Raw genomic sequence first — 15,698 nt, 5'->3', positions numbered from 1 at the left:
CTTTCAGAACCTTGGATAGCTCAATCAAATCAGACAAAAATGCATCTTCTTGGGTCTAGACTAGTGGTTCTCAACCTGGGGTCCCCAGATGTTTTTGGCCTACAACTCCCAGAACTCCCAGACAGTTTACCAGCTGTTAGGACTTCTGGGAGTTGAAGGCCAAAAACATCTGGGGACCCCAGGTTGAGAACCACTGCTCTAGACTATGATTATAGTGTGCCATTCTTATGGAAGCTATAGACTTACAACCTAGATTTTTAACTGCTCCATATTCAGGAACATTGTGTACTCACAATAATGGTACCATTGCCATAAATGGTAATTTTTCCCCAAGTCTATCCTAACAGTCAGCAGCCTTTTCTAAGAAGGGCAATCTGTTCACCTGCTAAATGGAGTGCAAGGTGGAGGGTTATTCCAGCCATTCTCCCCTGAGTGAGTTTGGCTGGGACAACAAGGAATAAGACCCTGTTGAATTATTCCCAATCTCACACTTTCTCATTTCTCTGTGTTGATGCAACACATTTTGTAAAGTCTTTAATCTAATTATTATTAGGGCTGTGCACTGATCTGTTTTTCAAAATTGATCTCTCAAAAATGGATGTGGGGGCACTGAAATCCAGACACTGAGAACAGCATAGGGTTAAACCAAATTGCACACCCCTAGTGACTATTTTCTTTTACAACCTCAACTCTTCTTACTAAGTAAAATTTTGCCTACCTCTGACTGCAATCAGATCATCTTCGTTTTTCCTGAAAATTTCATATAACCACAGAAGGCATGTGCAATAACAGACAACAGGACAGCATGGCAAAGAGGGACAAGGGCCTTCACACACACACACACACACACACACATGACAGGACAGTGAGATGCTACCACTGTAGATTATATATATTTTCGCTGCCACAAATTTATTAATAATAAGGTTTCTTTTGTGGTCAACAGTTATTAATCCATAGGCCACCTCCTTCATTAGAATGTTCAAGAATACACACAAACTCTTCATGTGAAATAAAACAAGAATATGATGTTCATTTGCCTTTTGTAAATTGCCTTTTTACATGTTGTACACCGCCATGAGTCACCCTAAAGGGCTGAGAATGGCGGTTAACAAATGCATCAAATAAATAAAAAATAAAATAAATTTTGTTCTTGAACAATAAAATTTTGTAGTGGTTTCAATAAACTGTCAGGCTTTACTTTTACAGAGGATGGTTTTATATGTATTGTCGAAGGCTTTCATGGCTGGAATCACTGAGTTGCTGTAGGGTTTTTTGGGCTATTTGGCCATGTTCTAGAGGTATTTTCTCCTGATGTTTCGCCTGCATCTATGGCAAGCATCCTCAGAGGTAGTGAGGTCTGTTGGAACTAGGAAAAAGGGGTTTATATATCTGTGGAATGACCAGGGTGGGACAAAGGACCCTTGTCTGTTGAAGCTAGGTGTGAATATTTCAACTGACCACCTTGATTAGCATTTGATTGCCTGGTAGTGCTTGGGGCAATCTTTTGTTGAGATGTGATTAGATGTCCTTGTTTGTTTCCTCTCTGTTGTTGTGCTGTTGTAATTTGAGAGTTTTTTAATACTGGTAGGCAGATTTTGTGTTTCCTCATCAGCTTCCCTATGTGGTCAGTGGTCCCCTTGATGTATGGCAAGAACACTTTTCCTCTGGGTGGATCTTTGTCTTTATTCTTGTGGCTTGTTCTTATTCTATCAGTTCTTCTGATGTCTGAGGTGGAGTATCCATTGGCCTGTAGAGCCCAGTTTAGGTGGGTCAGTTCATCTTGGAGAAAGGAAGGGAACATCAAGGGAACCACTGACCGCATAGGGAAGCTGATGAAGAAACACAACATACAAACTATCTACAGACCCACCAGGAGAATCCAACAAATGCTATGTTCAGCAAAGGATAAGAGGGATCCTCTCACTGCTGCAGGAGTCTACCGTGTACCATGCAGCTGTGGACAAGTCTACATAGGGACCACCAAGCAAAGCAGCATTGCCCAAACATGCATCAAGGACCAAGAAAGGCACTATAGACTACTTCAACCAGAGAAGTCAGCCATAGCAGAGCACCTGATGAACCAGCCTGGACACAGCATATTATTCGAGAACACAGAAATGCTGGACCACACCAACAACCACCATGTCAGACTACACAGAGAAGCCATTGAAATCCACAAGCATGTGGACAATTTCAACAGAAAGGAGGAAACCATGAAAATGAACAAAATTTGGCTACCAGTATTAAAAAAAACTAAAATTAGAACAGCACAACAACAGAGAGGAAACAAACAAGGACATCTAATCACCTCTCAACAAAAGATTGCTCCAGGCACTGCCAAAACTATTTTACTTGGCACAATTGCTTTGAGATGACAATATTTTTTCATTGTTCTTAGAAGAACATTTCCCCATTTTGTGGCTGATTTATGTACATTTCTGTTGTCTTGTCATAATAAAATATGCAGTAACTGTTGCCTTGAAGTAATTGATGGGTTAGTTGTGTCTTGGTAACTGATCAGCCCATTCTGTAGTGGGGTTTTTGTGCATTTTTAGCTTCCCCGGGCAAAAGGGAATACTTTTGTGCAGAGGTAAGGATTTTACATAATTTATGTCCTTACAGGATGTATATCTATATGCATCTAGTTAAATGGTAGTTGAACTACAACCCACTGCTGAATTCCAATACAGGTTGCCAGTCTCCACTAGAATAAACTATAGTGAGATTTCATCATATCTCTTATCACAGAATTAGACGGTATGCATTAATGCATGAAGAAACCCTATGCATCATTTATTCACAATTCATTTTCCTTACCAATCCAGAATTTGCTTGAGGCAATATACAAGGTTAATCGGAACATTTCAGCAAAACCAAAACAATTTACTTTACAATGAAAACAGACAACAGAAGGAAATCATCATACTCAAAAAGATCTTAAAATACCCTTAGGAAAAGACTATTTTGAAATAATATACTAAAGCAATGACTGTATAGATGGAGAACACATTATTGCTATTATGGTTCTATGTATGAGAGTCCTCCAAGGAACCTCGTTATTAACAGCCTGCTCAGATCTTGTAAATTTAATCTTTTTTGCCACCTGCCATTTCCATAGCTCAAACTGGTTCTTGCAAATACATGTATTATTGTATTTTGAACATGTGCCCACATTGCATTTCAAATCACTTGAGCACATTTGGAACAGATATGTTATTAGGCAAACTAAATGAAGAGTCAAGACAATGGGGAGTGACCTCTTGCTCATTGAAACAGACATCAGGCGAAATTGTGCATCAGGATTTGGCACAACAGCTACACTGCTGACTATACTTGTTCAATGGTCCTATGTCTCTGCTGCTCTTCTGGAAATTAAAATGTGTGTAATGATGTAATTCAACTTTATGTGAAGATTGGTCACTTTACAATCACATAACCTCTAAATGCCAGTGACCTCAAAATTGGGCCATAGTATAATTTGTTAGCCAAGAAATTCCTGAACTGAGACACCCAGAGTCTTCAATCTCTGAGCTTAAGATCTCTAAGGAACCAAGTGCCTCTCCACCTGGGATCCTGTGGTAGTAAGCACACTGCCCATTGCATCTACCTGGGCTGACCTTTGGAGAGACAGATTCAGATGTACAGTCTTTCAAGGGAAGTGTTACCCCACCCAGGACTGGATGATATGCCCCATGCCTCTGGATGATCTCTCCCAGTCTTTTTGTGTAACTGTTAAAAAGCATTGGGGATAGAATGGTCCCTTGCAGGACGATTCCACATAACAGTTCCTTTTTTGAGGAGCGGGTATCTCCCACGTCCCACCATCTGGAACCTGCATGTGAGATACAACTAGAATCACTGCAACACAGTGCCTCCAATTCCCAGGGCTCCTTTCATACTATTCCAGAAGGACTGAAGACCAACAGGTTGCAAGTTCGAATCCGGGAAGCGGGAGATTTTGGCCTGCATCAATAGGAGCATAGTGTCTAGATCTAGGGAAGTCATGCTACCCCTCTATTCTGCTTGGGTTAGACCACACCTGGAATATTGTGTCCAATTCTGGGCACCACAATTCAAGAGAGATATTGACAAGCTGGAATGTGTCCAGAGGAGGGTGACTAAAATGATCAAGGGTCTGGAGAACAAGCCCTATAAGGAGCGGCTTAAGGAGCTGGGCATGTTTAGCCTGAAGAAGAGAAGGCTGAGAGGAGATATGATAGCCATGTATAAATATGTGAGAGGAAGCCACAGGGAGGAGGGAGCAAGCTTGTTTTCTGCTTCCCTGCAGACTAGGATGCGGAACAATGGTTTCAAACTACAAGAGAGGAGATTCCATCTGAACATGAGGAAGAACTTCCTGACTGTGAGAGCCGTTCAGCAGCGGAACTCTCTGCCCCAGAGTGTGGTGGAGGCTCCTTCTTTGGAAGCTTTTAAACAGAGGCTGGATGGCCATCTGTCAGGGGTGATTTGAATGCAATATTCCTGCTTCTTGGCAGGGGGTTGGACTGGATGGCCCATGAGGTCTCTTCCAACTCTTTGATTCTATGATTCTAAGAGAAGTGGATGAGCTCCGTCTATCAGCTCCAGCTCCTCATGCGGGGACATGAGAGAAACCTCCCACAAGGATGATAAAACATCAAATCATCCGGGCGCCCCTGGGCAATGTCCTTGCAGATGCCCAATTCTCTCACACCAGAAGTGACTTGCAGTTTCTCAGGTCGTTTCTGACATGACCAAAGAAAGAAAGAAAGAAAGATATCATGGCTGTTAGTATTAAACACTGCTGACAGATCTTGAAGCACCAACAGGGACACACGCTTCTTGCCAGTATTGAGTCAGAGATCATCCACCAAGATGACCATCGCAGTCTCAACTCCATATCCTGCTCTGAAGCTATTTTACAATGGGCCAAGGAAGTGTCAGAAGCATGAATCCTTTCCTGATTGATTTTATTTTATTTTAAGATGCTTCTGTTTCTTTATACTGGATGGTGGATCTTATAGTTTTAACAGTGCTTGTATTTGTTTGAATTTGGAGGACTAATGAGGTATGCCACATTCTCTCACTTGCTGGAACTGTTAATCTTGGGCTGGGAGATTTATGCCAGCTGCAGAGAGAGTTTATAGCAGCCAGAAACTGCCAAGTTGTTCTTGCGAGAGAATTGATAAAAAGGGGAAGAGGGAACAACTCCTGGAATGCATTGATTAATTGGCAGATGGGTCAAAAACTTGTATAAAGAGGGAATGTTTTTAGCAATTGACAAATGGGATTGAAATTCAGGTAAACATTCATTCCTTTACTTGTAAATGTATTCTATAATTGCTCATCTAACAATAATCTAGTGCTGAGATAAACTCTTTCTTCTCTAATAAACTTACTAGACTTTTGAGAGTTCTTGTTTTCTAAACTAAAGTTTGACTATACATGAAAACAACTGAAAGGTAGAGTAGATTCACTGATTCAGTGGTTGAATGATGATCCAAATCTTGCTTTGTGACCTCCTGGACCAGCCCACGCCAGAGCTTCCTCTCAGCCATGGCCACCCCCAGCTCCTTCAAGGTCAAGCCACCCACTTCAAGGATACCATCCATCCACCTTGCCCTTCATCAGCCCCTCTTCTTTTCTCCTTCTATTTTCCCCAGCATCATTCCCTTCTCTAAGCTGTGAAAAAGATCTTGGAGTCCTCGTGGACAACAAGTTAAACATGAGCCAACAATGTGATGTGGCGGCAAAAAAGCCAATGGGATTTTGGCCTGCATCAATAGGAGCATAGTGTCTAGATCTAGGGAAGTAATGCTACCCCTCTATTCTGCTTTAGTTAGACCACATCTGGAATATTGTGTCCAATTCTGGGCACCACAATTGAAGAGAGATATTGACAAGCTGGAATGTGTCCAGAGGAGGGCGACTCAAATGATCAAGGGTCTGGAGAACAAGCCCTATGAGGAGCGGCTTAAGGAGCTGGGCATGTTTAGCCTGAAGAAGAGAAGGCTGAGAGGGGATATGATAGCCTTGTAAAAATATGTGAGAGGAAGCCACAAGGAGGAGGGAACACGCTTGTTTTCTGCATCCCTGGAGACTAGGACGCAGAACAATGGCTTGAAAAATTCAAGAAAGGAGGTTCCATCTGAACATGAGGAAGAACTTCCTGACTGTGAGAGCCATTCAGCAGTGGAACTCTCTGCCCTGGAGTGTGGTAGAGGCTCCTTCTTTGGAAGCTTTTAAACAGAGGCTGGATGGCCATCTGTCAGGGGTGATTTAAATGCAATATTTAGGACATTAAGATCATCCGGGGAGGCCCTGCTCTCGATCCTGCCAGCCTCACAAGCACGGCTGGCGGGGACGAGAGACAGGGCCTTCTCAGTGGTGGCCCCTCGGCTGTGGAACACCTTCCCCGCAGACGTTAGATCAGCTCCCTCCCTGCTGGTGTTCAGGAGAAGAGTGAAGACCTGGCTCTTTGAACAGGCGTTCAATTAAGCAGTGCAATCAATTGACTGAGTTTGGAACTGGAATAATGGACAAGGAGATCGGATTATGACTTTACTGATGAGACGTGATGGATTAGTTATTTGGATGTATTGATGTTATGTTGATTTACTGATGTATTGTTGTATTGTTTTAACTGCTTTAGTGACTGTTTAAATGTTAATGCTAATGCTATGCACTTTGTATATTGACCTGTTGTAAACCGCACTGAGTCGCCTACGGGCTGAGATAGTGCGGTATACAAATAAAGTAAATAAATAAATAAATAAATATTTCTGCTTCTTGGCAGAATGGAGTTGGACTGGATGGCCCATGAGGTCTCTTCCAACTCTTTGAGTCTATTATTCCCTGTCTTCTCATTATGTGACCAAAGTACTTCATCTTTGCCTCTAATATCCTTCCCTCCAGTGAGTAGATGGCACTATTTCCTGGAGTATGGACTGGTTGGATCTTCTTGCGGTCCAAAGCACTCCCAGAATTTTCCTTCAACAACACAGTTCAAAAGCATCTATTATCCTTCGTTCAGCCTTCCTTATGGTCCAGCTCTCATATCGATAGGTTACTATGGGAATCTCCGTTGCTTTAACTATGCGAATCTTTGTTGCCAGTGTAATGTCTCTATCTTATCGAGATTGGTCATTGCTCTCCTCCCAAGAAGTAAACGAGTTTTGATTTCCTGGCTGCAGTCTGCATCTGCAATAATCTATTTGCCAGTTATCAATCAGCCTGGTTGCCATCATTTTGGTGTTTTTATGTATTGTTTTGCTTCAACTCAGCTTTTGCCCTTTCTTATTTCACCTTGGTTAGAAGGCTCCTCAGCTTCTCCTCACTCTCAGCCATCAAAGTGGGATCATCTGCATATCTAAGGTTGTTAATGTTTCATCCAGCAATTTTAACTCCAGCCTTGGATTCATCAATCCCCGCACATCAAACAATAATAATAATAATAATAATAATAATAATAATAATAATCCTTTATTTATACCCTACTACCATCTCCCGAAGGACTCGGTGCGGCTTACAAGAGGCCAAGCCCAAATACATCAGTAAAAACAGCAACAACAGCAATCCTGCAGATATTAGTTCGACCCCCTCCTTGCTGGCATTCCGGAGGAAAGTAAAGACCTGGCTGTTTGAACAGGCATTCGACTAAGCAGTGTGATTGATTAACTGACTATCGGAACACGGAATATCGGATAACGAGTTTGGATTCTGATTTCATTGATGAGACCTGATGGATTTGCTATATTGATGTAGTGATGTATTGATATTGATGTTTAATTATTTGTGATGCTATTGCTTTTAAATGCTTAATGATTCTGTATAGTGTATTCCTAAATTGTTGTAAACCGCTCTGAGTCGCCTAAGGGCTGAGAAGAGCGACATACAAATAAAGTAAATAATAAATAAATAAATAAATAAATAAATAAATAAATAAATAAAATAAAGTAAAATAAAAAGAAGTCCTGATTATTCCAGAAACCTTTTTTGCTTTCTGAATATGACAACTGTTAACAGATAACCTCAAGTGACCACTGACCAGTGGTAATTTTTTCCCATATGACACCTCATGCACCAACATACCTCAATTTGTCTCCAGAACTGTGACCTTCTCAATATGGTGACCAAAAGAAATATCTTGAGACCATGTTGAGAGGGCTCTATTAAAATGAAGGATCTGCGGATTCTAGTATTCTGGAAGTGATTTCATGTGTTTCGTGCATTTAGAGGACTGTCTGTGTGGGTTTTAAACAAAAAACTATCTAGAAATTGTGCCTATTTGCATTCAAAGCACTCCTGACAGATGGCCATCCATCTGTCTCTGTTTAAAAGCCTCTAAAGAAGGAGCCTCCACCACACTCTGGAGCAGAGCATTCCACTGCTGAACATCTCTCACAAACTCAGTTCTTGTGGGGTTTTTTCGGGCTATATGGCCATGTTCTAGAGGCATTTCTCCTGACGTTTCGCCTGCATCTATGGCAAGCATCCTCAGAGGTGAGGTCCTCAGACCTCTGAGGATGCTTGCCATAGATGCAGGCGAAACGTCAGGAGAAATGCCTCTAGAACATGGCCATATAGCCCAAAAAAACCCCACAAGAACTGAGTGATTCCAGCCATGAAAGCCTTCGACAATACATCTCTCACAAAATTAGGAAGTTTTTCCTAATCTTCAGGTGGAATCTCCTTTTCTGTAGTTTGAAGCCATTGTTCCATTGTGTCCTATTCTCCAGGGCAACAGAAAACAAACTTGCGCCCTCCTCCCTATGCCTTCTTCTCTCAGCCTTCTCTTTTGCAGGCTAAACATGCCCAACTCTTTAAGCCACTCTTCATAGGACTTGTTCTCCAGACCCTTGAGCCTTCCTCTGACACATTCCAGCTTGTCAACATCTCCCTTCAATTGCATCATCTACAAAAACTTTTGGAGGTCTTCCCAAGTTCCCAGTTGTAATGCATAGCATTACAGGAAAATAACTGGATAAATCCCTGTTGATCCCCCAACACTTTGAGAACAATAGGTGGAAGACAGAGAAAGGTTGAATTGGGGAAGGTGGCATTGGCAGATGCCATTATAGAAATTAGAAAGGTAGAATTGGGTGATGTAGTTATGGAAATGTAGCTGCCACCAACATTCACCAGGTTTAGGGACAAAGGATCCCCTTGAAAGTGGAAGAACACACATAATAATCTGCTAGGAATCTCTTGGTTCTCAAGCACAACTGTATGGTCAACCTCCACTGGAGATTGACCATACAATTATCCTGGAAGATCTCAAGAGGTCTATCACTATAACTCTTTAGGTCTATGAGAATTACTCTATAGAATTATATTCTGGCCATAGGGCTTCACTTGAGGACCTATAGATTCCGATAAAAAAAATTAAATCAAATCCACAAATAATAAATTCTGCAAAAGTCAAATTGGCAAAAGTCCTGACTAGATATCCTTTGAAGGTGCATCACAAGCTATTTGTTTTAATAAGTGGGTTGTTGTAAGTTTTTCGGGCTGTATGGCTGGACCTTAGGGAAGGCTGAGCAAAGGAAGATTGATGCTTTTGAACTGTGGTTTGGAGGAAAGTTCTGAGAGTGCCTTGGACTGCGAGAAGATCCAACCAGTCCATCCTCCAGGAAATAAAGCCCGGCTGCTCACTGGAGGGAAGGAGACTAGAGACAAAGTTGAAGTACTTTGGCCACATCATGAGGAGACAGGAAAGCCTAGAGAAGACAATTATGCTGGGGAAAGTAAAAGGTAAAAGGAAGAGGGGCCGACCAAGGGCAAGATGGATGGATGGCATCCTTGAAGTGACTGGACTGACCTTGAAGGAACTGGAGGTGGTGACGGCTGACAGGGAGCTCTGGCGTGGGCTGGTCCATGAGGTCACGAAGAGTCGGAGACGACTGAACGAATGAACAACAACCTCATTCTTACATGGGGAGAGGAACTTCACCACCTTCAGGTGGTGTTCCTATGAACTCACAGATACAGAGTCTTTATCACGTGGGGAAGAGAGCAACGGAAATGAAACCTGGGTTTTGGTTGAATAGCTTGGAGGGAAAGTTTCAGTTCACATTTCAGAAGGGAACCCAATGGGGTCGGAGTGCATTCATGACCACTGAGCATCATCTGGCTCACATCTAGTTGGGATTGAGGAAAGTGACTTCACCTCTTAATCTCTCTTCCCCATATAATCAGCCCACCACATTCATGGGGCTATGGCCATAAGGTCCCTGCAAAAGTGTCTATCTCTGAATCACTTATTTTGAGAATCTTCCAAACATTCTTAATAATATAATTGCCCATATTTTAAACCAAAAAGTGCAGTACATCTATTTCATGCATTTATAGTATACCAAACTTTGAAAAGTTTCATTTACATTTTTCTAGTCTATGCACGTCATCTGCAATTTTACACAGCAGGCTCAAAAACTCCCCCCCCCCCCAAACTCCCATTTCATTATTGATGTCAAACTCATGAATAATCACATCTGCAAATGCTAAACTCATGAAAGTCAGGTTCAGCAATACTTACCTTCTTTTTTTAATATAGGCTCCTCAATTTTCGCCTTCTTTCTTATATTCCCCACTCCAAGCTCTCCTGTTAAATTAAATTATTCTCATGGTCACTGGGGAGATGAGCCTTATGGCGGCTATATCTTAACTGGGGAAGAGTTTGCTGAAATAGCGTCACCTTGTACCCTCAACGTTTTTTAAACTACCATAATGATTTCAGTTCTGTTAAAAATGTGTGGTTGTATCTACAATGGTTGGAGATGGACCTCCCAAACCCCCTACAGCAATGGGTTGAAGTCTACATGGTCAAGACTGGTGGAGACCTCATCCAACCCCACTGAATCATCACCTCACCTTCTGTGTCACTGCTGCTGCTACCAGCCAGCTTCAGAGCACTCTGTCAGCTCCTAGCCACCACCGGTGACTCATTCGAAATCAGCAGAATCACCCACATGAGCAGGAAGAAGAAAGGGACTGATCTCTCCACCTTTTTCCTGGTCATATGGGAGTCTATGCTATGCCACAACAAGGTGCCCACAATGGCCAGGAGCAGCAACAGTGGGCATAACCTTTCTCACTTTCTCTGTGCAGAAATGTGATAGCGGTGATGCCCTTTGTGGACAGCAAACTGGTCTAAATTGGAACAATCCACCTGTCAACACTGCTCTGAAGTGATGGAATATTTGGTGATTAGAAGAATCCCAGACTGTAAGAACCTTTCCAATTCAGATCTTATTCTGTACACAGTTAATACAAAGTTTATTGGTAAAACATTGTGTGGAAAATACTATCAAATTATTTTTTACACAGAAAATGCTGCTTCCTTTGCAGAAAATGTTGTTTTCTATGCAAAACAACCATGTCAATATTTTGGAATAACCCATATTAGGCCTGGGTAACAATGGAAAAATTTGTTTCTAAACTCGTTTAGTTTTTAGGGGGTCCATTGTGTTTCGTTTTTTAAAAGAATTCTGAATTTTTCTTTAATTTTTTTTGTTATTTACGAAATTTCATAAATTTCGAATTGATTCATTAACGGCGGACGTGATTGCGCAATACGCTAAAAAAACCTCCAAATGGGATAGGGGGAACTTCTGAAGCTTCCCTCTCCCTCTGTTGTTGACTGTTGGTGTGATAATTTATTTTTTTATCACTGATAAAACAAACAACAACTATAAAACTTGCACCAGACATACGGAAATAATAACGAAACAATTTCGAAATGAATTCAAAATGATTTCGAAACGATTTCGAACCAATTACGAAACAATTACGAAATAAATTGAAAAATTCGTTTCGATTTTTAGTTGCTCCTGCATGGCTCAATATCGGATCGTAAGCTAATTTAAATACGAATCAATAACGAATTATGAAATTAACGAACAAAACCACCCAGCCCTAACCCATATCCAAAACCATAAACAAGCTTGTGTGGTTTTCCTCATAGCAGGAGGAAAGTTGTTAAAATTACTTGATTCCTTTGAGAAGAAACTTAGTGATTTTTTTTTCTTTTTTGCAAAAAGGATTATAACTCCCAAATCGTGAATAGGCTTTGAAAATTGTTGTGACTTCCAAAGAGTTTCTCACGGCAGGAATAAAATTGTTCAAGTTATTTCTTTCCTTTGGGAAGAAACTTTGCAAAGAATCGCATCCCTATTGAGAGAGTTGGCAGCCTCTTCTGATATATGTAGGCGTGAGCACACACTCCAAACTGCCGTCAGTTTTTCCATAGGATTTGTGCCTGTGAACAGCTGGACCCCAGCTGATGTCTCAATAGCTTGATATCCAAGAGAAGTAAGTGCAAGAAATCTGAAGTTTTCAAAAAGATGGGATAGTGAATTTAAATGTGTTGCTGGGTTGCAGAGATGTGAGATAAAACTTTCATTCCCAGAGGAAAACATAAGAAAATATCTCATCTGGTTCACAGCAAGCAAACTGCAAAATGTGTGTTACAGGAATAAGGCATACATATCAGCCAGGGGATCTTCAGGGCAATGACAAATTTCCCCCTGGGAGAAGAGGGAACATAGACACACAACCCAACAGAAAATCACAATACTTGTACAAGATCTTATTTTATCATGCTTTCCTTATTTTGTTATTTTTAGGGTAAACATACACTAATGTAAATATTTTCTGCTCAAGGCAAACATAATGCAATTTGATTGATATCAAGGAATAGAGAAGAAATCTTCAAAGGACTGTAGGTGAACAAGGTTCACGTATCTCCATGAAGTACATAAATGAAACAGAAAAATTTGCAATCACCACCGTCATCACTGTCGTCATCAGTATTGTCCAGGAAAACAACCTAGAATTTAATCAGAGAGACAATAATGAGGAAAAGCCAGGAGAAAAGGGAGAGATAGAAGAAGGGAAGAATAATATATGATTAGGTAGAATATTTAGTTCCCCATAGTAACCGATGGATGCAAGAGCTGGACCATAAGGAAGGAGTGAAGGAAGATAGATGCTTTTGAACTGTGGTGCTGGATGAAAATTCTGAGAGTGCCTTGGACAACAAGGAGATCAAACCAGTCCATACTCCAGGAGGAAAAGATATTAGAGGCAAATATGAAATACTTTGGCCACATAACAAGAAGACAGGAACGCTTGGAGAAATGAATGATTCTGGGGGAAATGGAAGGAAAAAGGAAAGTGGGCAGACCAAGGGCAGGATGGATGGATGGTATCTTTGAAGTGACTGGCTTGATTTTGAAGGAGCTGGGGGTGGCCACAACCAACAGGGAGCTCTGGTATGGGCTGGTCCATGAGGTCACGAAGAGTTGGAAGCGACTGAATGAATAAATAACAAACAGAATGTATTGTCGAAAGTTTTCATGGCCGGAATCACTGGGTTGTTGTAGGTTTTTTTGGACTATATTGCCATGTTCTCAATTATGCTGGGGAAAGTGGAAGGCAAAAGGAAGAGGGGCCGACCAAGGGCAAGATGGATGGATGGCATCCTTGAAGTGACTGGACTGACCTTGAGGGAGCTGGGGGTGGTAACGGCCGACAGGGAGCTCTGGCGTAGGCTGGTCCATGAGGTCACGAAGAGTCGGAGACGACTGAACGAATGAACAACAACAACATGGCCATGTTCTAGAGGCATTCTCTCCTGACCTCACTACCTCTGAGGATGCTTGCCATAGATGCAGGTGAAATGTCAGAAGAGAATGCCTCTAGAACATGGCCATGTAGCCTGAAAAAACCTACAACAACCCAACAAACAGCATATTTAGTACCATTCTAAAGCAGTGAGGGTTTGTTATTGTTGGATTACAAGTCCCATCAACCCTAACTCATAGCCAATAGTGAGGGATGGGGGAAGCTTTAAGCAACAACATCATTGCAAAGATCCTGATCCAAAGGCCAGAGACAAGATGCATTTTCATAATTTCAAGTAGGGTTGAGACTTTTCCTACAGAGCGCATGTCCCTTTCACAAACAGACCAGGGAAACATATTACTGATTTTGAAGAAGGCATAACTTCCCTGCCCCAATTTGTTTCAACTGACCACCTTGATTAGCATATATTGGCCTGACAGTGCCTAGAGCAAACTTTTGTTGAGAGGTGATTAGATGTCCTTGTTTGTTTCCTCTCTGTTGTTGTGCTGTTGTAATTTTAGAGTTTTTTTAATACTGGTAGCCAGATTTTGTTCATTTTTTTCAAGGACATCTAATCACCTCTCAACAAAAGTTTGCTCTAGGCAATGTCAAGCCTAGAACTAATCAAGGTGATCAGTTGAAACATTCACACCTAGCTCTAGCAGACAAGAGTCCTTTGTCCCACCCTGGTCATTCCACAGATATATAAACCCTTTTTCCTAGTTCCAACAGATCTCACTACCTCTGAGGATGCTTGCCATAGATGCAGGTGAAACGTCAGGAGAGAATGCCTCTAGACCATGGCCATATAGCCCGAAAAAACCTACAACAATCCTGTGATTCCGGCCATGAAAGCCTTTGACAATACAATAACCCAGAGATTGTCATACTTTGGTCATATCATGAGAAAATATTACTAACTTAAAACCCAAAATATTTCTTGTTAAAGCCATAGGAAAAGGGGAACACTGCATTCCAGATAAATCAGTGGTTCCCAATCTGTGATCTGTGGACCACCAGAAGTCCGCAAGAACAAAGGTATGGTCTGTGGCCTCACCATTACTACACCCTTGCCTCAAAACCACATGGCAATGAGAGCAACTGGTTTCACAAAACCATCTCACAATGCCAAGGCAACGGGAATGTCAGGAGGGGAGAGGTTGACTACCCATGAAATATTACTACTACCTCATCAGCTCTAGATTATTAAATATGATGTTCTGTGGGCGAGAAGATGGTGACTAATGGATGACATATGTTCTTTATCAGAAACTATAGCTAATTTAGTCTATCCAATACAATTTTCTGAATCAGCACCCCAAATAACCAAACCGAATCTGATTTTCACTAATGTTGGAGAGTGGTCCCTGGTCAAAGTGGTCCCTGGACATGTGGTCTCTGGTCTAAAAAAGATTGGGAACCACTGAGATAAATAGACACAGTCTAGGAAGACATCAATATCCCGCCACTGCAAGACCTGAGCAGGAGTGTTGAGAATAAGATGACTTGCAGGTCTTTCTTTCATAAAGTTGCCATAAGTCAAAATTGATTAGATAGCAGTTATGGAAAAAATACTATTTCCATTTAGCCATAAACCATTGCTCTCTGTCTTCCCTCTGGATAAAAGAAAATAGAGAACAAAATAAGAGGAAACATATTCTGTTTGTGGAAGAAGCTGTGCAGAGGGTCTTTTGAAAAGAGTATCAGAAATGATCAAGAGATTAGGCTGATGCCCCATAGCAGCTCAAATGCCAAATAAGGCAGATATGGTTTTGTGAAAAAGTTGACTCTTTGGAAGCTTTGTCCTGAATCCAAGACAAAAGAAATCCCATGTAGCTTCCAGTTCAGTTTTGAATAAAAATGCTTCATTTGTCCAGGGTCAGGTCCCTAGGTTTAGTGGGGAGGATTTGCTGGAGTTTTCCTTTGACCTGCTCTTGCCAGCGCCTTGCTAGCTGGAGGGGTTTCCAAGCTTTGTTTTGGTGGCTCAATGTATCTCTGCTGATTTCCCTACTTCTGTTCAAAGAAAAGCACTGCAAACTGAAGCACGGATTTAAAAAATGCTGCTACTATTAAAAATAATGGAAACAAAGGTT

This window comes from Anolis sagrei, chromosome 5 (assembly GCF_037176765.1).
Source record: "Anolis sagrei isolate rAnoSag1 chromosome 5, rAnoSag1.mat, whole genome shotgun sequence".
Classification (NCBI taxonomy): domain Eukaryota; kingdom Metazoa; phylum Chordata; class Lepidosauria; order Squamata; family Dactyloidae; genus Anolis; species Anolis sagrei.
This window is presented reverse-complemented; position numbering follows the sequence as displayed.